The 8,371-nt window shown below is 42.4% G+C and overlaps 1 long non-coding RNA gene across 1 annotated transcript; it reads left to right on the top strand.

The window, feature by feature from the left end:
- Positions 1-4,346: 4,346 nt before the first annotated feature.
- Positions 4,347-4,988, top strand: LOC140128988 (uncharacterized). The gene is made up of 2 exons (XR_011855230.1): positions 4,347-4,593; positions 4,799-4,988. It is a non-coding gene; the product is annotated as an uncharacterized lncRNA (long non-coding RNA).
- The last annotated feature ends 3,383 nt before the right edge of the window (positions 4,989-8,371 follow it).

Consider the following 8,371-nt stretch of genomic DNA (forward strand, 5'->3'; position numbering starts at 1 on the left):
CTTTCCACATGTGTTATCTGCGTGTGAAAAATGCATTGGCATTGCATTGAAAACGCGTGTGAAAAACTGAGACACTGAACAAACTCTGATTGAAAACTGATTGCACTCTGATGCAAAATGTGTGTTTTTCACTGACCAAACCCTGATCGCCCCCTGATCAAACTCTGAAGTGATCTGCAACGCAAGTGTGGAAGGGGCCTTAGACAGTACCTATGGCAATAGCCCACATTTATCAAAAACAGTGCAAGTTTTCCTGTGTAGTGTGCAGGGTGCTCCAGATTCATGAATCTGGCACATCCTGCACCGCTCCAACACAGGGCACAAACTTTTTTTTTGGTGCACCTTTAACATAGAGCTTGTGATATAATTCTGTTGGACACTGCATGATAAGTATGGTGCACGGTCCGACTATGCTCCAACACGCCCGTTAATTTTTCCACAAAATTTGTTTTGCTTTGGGTATAGTGCAGCCGCAACACAAATGTGTGGCAGACACTTTATAAATACATGTGCAAGCAGTTTGCACAGAAAAGAACATTCAAAGTCGGACGGAAAACTGGTGCAGGGGCTTTAATAAGTGTGGACTATTTACTCATAACATTGATGCAGCATTGTGAACAACCTAGTCATCTTTTTAAAATGAGTCAATTGGCCTTATACTTGTTAGGTGCTCCAGAAATTTGCCATTTCGAGCCATATACAAGGGTGTTCTCTTTCACCCTTTTTATTTATTCTTTCTATAGAACCCCCGGCAGAGGCTATCAAAATGCATATGAGAAATTAAAACCAGGAAAACAAACCATGTACGTATAGCAGCTTACTGTATATACTCAAGTATAAGCCGAGTTTTTCAGCACAATTTTGTGTATAGTGCAGCCACGTGAGCAGTACGGCGCAGCACATGTGTGGCACTGTACCGTTCTGTAGCCCGTAGAAAGATAGGACATGTCCTATCTTAGTATGGAATATGGCGCCGTGCACTGTGTATTCCTGGGGGAGGTGTGTTAACAGCGCTCATCCTCTGCTTCTCTCCCTGGCGCAGATGTATGCCCGCCGTACCATAGTACCTTAGTACATTGTATGAATGTAGCCTTAGTGTGTGCTGGCGCCGCACAGGGAGTAGAAGACATAGCTGGAGCACTAGAAGAAAGTACAGGACCTGCGTGGGGTGTCAGAAAGGTGAGTTCGAAGTTAATTTATTTTTATAGGCTCGGCATACTCAGGGCAGGGGCTGCTGGCTATTTACTAGAGGGCATGGGCTGGCTATATTCTAGGAGGCATGAGCTATCTGGCTATATACTGAGGGCATGGAATGGCTGGCTATGTACTGAGGGCATGGGATGGCTGGCTATATACTGGGGGCAGGTAAGGGGCTGTCTGGTCTGGCTATATACTGGGGACATGGGCTGGTAGGCTATATACTGGGGGCTTGCTGACTATATATTGGAGGCAAGTGGCTGACTGGCTTTATACTAGTGGCAGCGGCTGCTGGCAATATATTAGGGAGCATGGGCTAGCTATATACAGGTGGCATGAGGATGGCTGACTTTATACTGAGGGCAGGGGCTGGCTGGCTATATACTCAGTCGGACGGTGCCCCAGAGTTAACATGCAAGTCTGACAGAAGTGTGTTGCACACCCCATGTTAAAGATAGACCAGAAAAAAGTGGTGCGCTCTGTCGAATCAGTTCAGGGAGCTCCAGATTCATTAAGAACAGGCACCAGAAATCATGAATCTAGCGCACCCAGCATTATACACTTAGTGCAGTTTGCAACATTCTTAGTAAATGTGCCCCAATATTCTCATGACCAGCAAATGGTTCTGTCAAAGATGTTGGATTCTATACCCTGTGTTCTCAGATATCAGGGTGCAATATATCCATAAAACTTCTCTTAAAGGAAACCTCTAGTCAGATTAACCCCCCTGAATACACATTTGGTTAAAAATGCATTAAGTAAGCATTGTAACCATCCCTCAATTTTTCCTCACCATCCCTGATTTAATTTACAGCAGGTTACTAAATTTTTCCCACCAGGTATGCAAATTAGTTGATCTGAGTCCGTTCTGCCTCTATTATAGGAGCAGAGTCAGGCATATTCATCTGTCTGTTACACAGCCCTGTCTTCTGGTTGTTGATTGATTTTCTCCTGCTTTTCTCCTGTATCCTTGCATATGCGCACTGCACACTGTCTTGTTCAGCAATTTCCACATTTTTGCCCATTATCTCTGCCCAATCACAAGAATTAGAGGGAGGTGCTAAGCCTTTAGGGGGAAGGATTTGGGAGTGATAAAATGGAAGTCTCTGCCCATCAGTACTTTCTCCAAAAATTCATTAGCATAGAGAATAAAATGTTATTGTACCAAGATAGAAGTCTGCCTCTCCAGGATGAAGACAGTGTTGGCTTCCCATCAGGTGCACTATAAGGTACAGGTTTCAGAATTGGCGAGTAGGATGAACTGATAGGTTCTCTTTAATTGTAACTTGTTTAATACATTTCAATGTTTAAAGGGGTATTCTCGTCTGGGCATTCACATTCCGTTTCACTAATCTTCCATTTAGAAACATTTCTTCAATTAGATGTTATTAAAAAAAAATGTTCCTATGTGAAGATAATTTCTCATAAATGTAGCCATGGTGTCCCTTAGAAACGAGATAGCTTCCTCGGTTACGACCACGTCAAACTCTGGCAGCGGTGGCCAGACATGCTGTATTGAGTCCTGTCTGACCTCCTGGATTCAGTGATCATTACCACAGGACATCTGTGGGATGTGCAGTAGCTCCCGGACATTTCATATACGAAAACCTTTTGTTTCTTTGTGTAATCCCTCCAGCAGAGGTGGCCGTATCCGAGGAAGCCATCTCGTTTCTAAGCGACAACATGGCTACATTTATGAGAAATTATCTTCACACGGGAACATTTTTTTTAATAACATCCAATTGAAGAAATGTTTATATATGGCAGATTTATCAAACTGAATGTGAGTGCCCAGATGAGAATACCCCTTTAAATATCAAAATAGTCAGTGACCATTTAAATCATGACAAACATGCAAAATTAATTACAATAAACAATAACCTTAATATTACATGATGGAATTAGTCACGATACCTTAAATCCACATAAAATCCAGTACTCTATATTAAGGTTTTAGTTTTTTAAACATCTTAAAGAAGATCTCAAATTTGCTCCACAAATCTTAAGAGTAAAGCACACACTGCCAACATGAAACACTCAAATACAGATATTACCATTCTGCATCGAGAGCTTAATCATTTTATACTCTCTTTGATTTTTCCAGTCAGCGGTAGAAAATTGATTCTTTTTGATCTAAGGAATGTCAGCTACTTTGCCTGTTGTAAAAAAAATATCTTTGCACAGGAATAAAATGGGCTAATATCAAAGATAACACTGTGAATCTTACAATCTCCATGGCGCTGTAACATTTGAAACAAAGAAAAAGTTTTAAAGAGCGACAAATATAAAACCTGGTGTAGTCGAGTCAGAGTGTATCAAGTTGCAACACCCTCAATTATTATCTGTTCCAGGTAGACGGCTCTGCCTTACTTTTGTGGGTCCTGTAGGGTCGAGATCATAGAGTTAAAGCTTGTCACTTTGATAGAGATTGCTGTTACTGTTATGTCACATTTAGGCCTCATTCCTAACCATGCAAAATCGGAACCCGCAAGTTTTTTTTGCTTCTTAAAAATGGCCCCATTGAAATACAGCTATCTACATGATCACCGTATTTCACACCGTGAACTGTTCATCAGACTGCACCGGTAAAAAAAGAACATAGGGGGTCATTTACTAAGGGTCCAAATCGCGCACTTTCAGCAAGTTTCCCGAATATTTCCGCTTTGCGACGAATCGCTCCGGGACTTTGGCGCACGCGATCGGATTGTGGTGCCGGCTTTCACGCTACAGAAATCGAGCCTGCTGAGACCTTGGAACATGTATAATGTATAGCTAGCATTGAAAGAACACCAAGCCAAAAACTCTAAAGGGGGAAAAAAAACGCCACTCTACTGAAGTCATAAAAATATCACAATCGGTATTGTAGATTCTGATAAAAATGAAACATGGTAATGACAAAGATCAGACACCAATATAGAAAATTAAAATACCCTGCATAAGATACCACCCGCAGCAAGTAAAGGACCACCCCACTGTATGTGTGCCAGTAAAAATATACATTGCTAATTTCTTTTAACTTGCAAGTAAATTGTACATTTTTGTTCCTCTTATATAATCCAGAGAATTTTTTATAATCAGTTCCATTACATCAGGATTACATTTTTTTTTGTATAAAATCATTTATAAATGTTTTTTTTCTAACACAGCTCTGTTAATGAAGAGTGGAACATCACCATCTTCACAACATTCCATTACATCACACAAGTGACATCACAGCTGCTGAACAAAGAGAAGAAGGCTGTATGTACTCAATGTAGGCTAAGGGTATAGAATATTCTGCTGGAATCCACAAGGCACTAACCAACTGCTGTCTCGAGAATCAACAAGAAATAATGGCAGCTCGCAAGCAGAGAAAAAGCACCTACCGCAGACGGAGGGCCAGGAGACCTAAAATAGGTAAATGGTCTAGATTTCACATAGTGGAGGACCTACCACTGGTGCAGCTACACAAGTGCTGAGTAAGTAATGGGGCCCACTTTACTCCTACTCTCGCCTTCTGTGTCTGCAACTGGTATATCAATTACAATTTTTATATTTCATATACATTTTTTTGCTACTGGTTACTGTCCTTTAGCTTAACTGAGATTCTTGCTTGTTCTAGGTCACAAACGCCCACACCGCTACTATTACAGGAGACGGGCGTAACGAAATCATGGAGGTCCTGTTCCTGTTGTCACAGATAAGAGCTTTCCCCTGATCCAGTCCTGGAGAGCACAAGTAATTTACAACAACATAATCCATAAATTCACAGCAGGACCCTACCATGAAATAAATAGCACTGAGCAAGCTGATGTCTTTTGCGTTTTTGTAGAAATAGAAATAACTATTTGGACTAGTATTACATCATTGGACTAGTATTACATCATTGGTCTTGTATTACATCATCGTAAAATAAGGACTAAATACTGTATCAATATGGGTGTCCCCTAGAGAACTCATGGGCTCATTTTTCAGAAGAAGATAGAAGATATACACAAGGTAGAAATGTAACAGGGGCATAACTAGGAGAGTCTGGGCCAGGCAGTCTTGTAATTCCAGAGAAGTAGAGGGCACATATCTGTCCCAATAAATGCAGATGACATGAGGAAGTAGACGGCAGTAAGCTAGAGAGAGATTCCTAGTCCTGCCGTCCCCTCCTCCAATATTTCTTTGGGTGGTGCCGCACAATAGAATCAAAACGCACATGCCAGCCCCCCCACATCCATTTGCATATGCATTTGAATGCAAATGCATGTGATTGGCAATCCACACCCACTGGGGCAGATTTATCAAGCTGCCTAAAAGTCAGAATATTCTTGGTTGCCCATGGTGACCAATCACAGCTCCCCTTTAAAATATTCATGAGCACTGGTAAAAGAAAAGCTGGGCTGTAATTGGTTGCCATGGGCAACTAAGAATATTCTGACTTTTAGACAGCTTTATAAATCTGCCCCATTGTCTTGCATTTTTAGATAATATAAGACACCGGGTGCTGATTGATGATTGCATGTGTTTGCATTCAAGCGCATATGTGTTCGGCCGTGGCACACCCCTGTGTGTTTTAATTCAGAATGGAATCAAAACGCTATTATGTGACAACACCCCGGGTTACGTACAAAATAAGTTCTTTAAGTTTGTTCTTAAGTTGAATTTGTTTGTAAGTCGAGACAACAATTTTTTTTTTGTCCCAGTGACAATTGGATTTTGCCGTTGACCAGCTCCCCCAGGTCAGCACTTACCTGTACCGGCTCCTGATGGCTCCGGCTTCTGGCTCTGGTCCCGCTCCTGCTCATGGTCTAGGCCGTGCGCACCTCCACTCTCCAGGGCGCGCACACCCAACTCTTCAAGAATTTAAAGAGCCAGCGTCCTCCTTATTGGTGCTGGCATTACCATATCGGCTATATAGCCTGGTGACTCCCAGCATCCCCTGCTGAAGAGAAAGCCTCCCTGAGTGTTTCCACATGCCTCCGTGATTCCTGAGCGTTTCCAGACGCCTTCGAGTTTCCTGAGCGTTTCCAGATGCCTCCGTGTTCCCATGTTCCTGTGGTATTCCCGTGTTCCTGTGGTATTCCCGTGTTCCTATGGTATTCCCGTGTTCCTGTGGTGTTCCTGTAATCCTGTGGTGGTCCTGTGATCCTGTGGCCGTCCTGTGATCCTGTGGCGGTCCTGTGGCAGTTCTGTGGTCCTGTGACGGACCTGTAATTCTGTGGAAGTCCGGTTATCCTGTGGCGGTCCGGTTATCCTGTGGCGGTCCGATATCCTAGTGGTCTTCCGAGGTCCTGCCAGCTGTCCATCCGGGTTCCTGCCATCCCGAGGTGCTGCCATCCCGAGGTCCTGCCTTCCTGTGGTCCTGCCTGCCCTGTGTCCCTACCTTGGCTGCCACTGCGGGCCTAGTCGCACCCGTGGAGTGACCTGGAGTCTCCCCGCTGCAAACAAGACCATCCAGCTTAGACTCCGCTCCCGGGTTGCGGCTGGCATCGTTATCCCCCGAGATGGTCCAGGAAGTCCACAGACTTTAGTCCCAAGGGACAATTCCCACAGACTGTGACAGCCGCCAAGTTCAGGATACACAGTATACATTTATGAAATGTAGTTGATGTATGATATTCTAGCAGCACAAGGCTTAGTTAAGAAGTGCACTATGCCCCCTCCCAAAAAAGAATAATATAAAGGAAAACTTTACTCGCCTTTCCCTGCCCCCCTCCTACATGTTCCCTACAACACGGTGCAGACGTCTCACAAGCTGTAATGCAGAATGACAGAGCAGGATATGTTTTTATTTTTCATACTTTTAAACTATATTTGCATACCAAGGACCCAGCTGTCCAAAAGAAATGTCTATGTGTGAGCTGGTGGCCTGAAGATATAAGGGTCTAAACTGGGTCTCCTCTAATGAAATAGATATTAGGGACCGGCCAATTTCGACTTTTTTATTTAATACAAGAGCTCCATCTGCTGGATTAGACAGGATTTGCTAATGCTACAACACATTTTCACAAAGTTTGCATAGACTTGGAGTGGACATAAATTGTATTAGAATAGTATTCATGCTCCTTTAACTTTTCCTAATTTTTAAACATTGCAGCCACAAACCTACATGTACTTTATGGAAACTTTATATAAGCACTTGAGCCGAAGTAGTTGGAGGGGATATGTTTGTAATGCCCATAAAGCTATCCATCCAAAAGCATTTCCCCGTAAAAGAAAGGTTCTGCAGGTTGTTTCTAAAGTCAAATTTGTATGTAAGTCAGAACTGTATATTTTATTATTGTAACAAAATTTTTTCTTGGTCTCTGTGACAATTGGATTTTAAAATTGTTGGATTGTCATAAGAACCAAAATTAACAATAAATCTTAATTGCAGACGCCTTTGATAGCTCTTACAGCTGATCATTGTAGCCTGGAGCTAAAATACAGCAAATTATCAACATCCAGAGGTCCGTTTATAACTAGGGGTCATTTGTAAGTCAGGTGTTCTTAAGTAGGGGACAACCTGTATAAGTAATGACAATTGATTTGTACAATTTTTGTGTATATCATTGGATTGGTGTAGCTGATTCAGATCAGGGGTCAATGTACATCACTGTATGTTATTTTTAGTCCTAATATCAGTGATTTAAAAACAAGACAGGGTTTGAGGTGAGTGAGCTTCTATGCTGCCAGCTGATATCCTATTAGCCATAAACCTACCCTCTTTAAACTCATGTCTAGTGTGGATAGGTTCTTGGCTAGCTTTCCCCAGTGTAGAGACTGATTGCTGGAGCTAACAACAGGCTCCCTATTGCTGTGCCCCATCTATTAAATACCATCCTCTTTTTACTAGATGAATATACTGTGCCTCTCTCTAATATATATATAAGAATAGTATTCATACTCCTTGAACTTTTCCTAATATATATATATATGTGATAATGCATCTGTATACACATCAATGACTGACCCCATGGATCTCATGCTGTATACCACTAGGGCAGCACCCATGCAGGCCGGGAGCTCTGTACTAGTAGGGAGAAAATGAAAAAATCCAAACAAATATTCTGAACCAGAGCTTAAAAAACATGATGTGAATCCAACCCCCAGTATAAAGGTAGCCAGCACATTGCCCCCCAAGTATATAAGTAGCCAGCACACTGCTTTCCCATTATATAGATAGCTAGCGCTCTGCCCTCCAGTATATAGGTAGCCAGCTCTCTGA

The sequence above is a fragment of the Engystomops pustulosus genome, chromosome 4, assembly GCF_040894005.1.
Source record: "Engystomops pustulosus chromosome 4, aEngPut4.maternal, whole genome shotgun sequence".
Classification (NCBI taxonomy): Eukaryota; Metazoa; Chordata; class Amphibia; order Anura; family Leptodactylidae; genus Engystomops; species Engystomops pustulosus.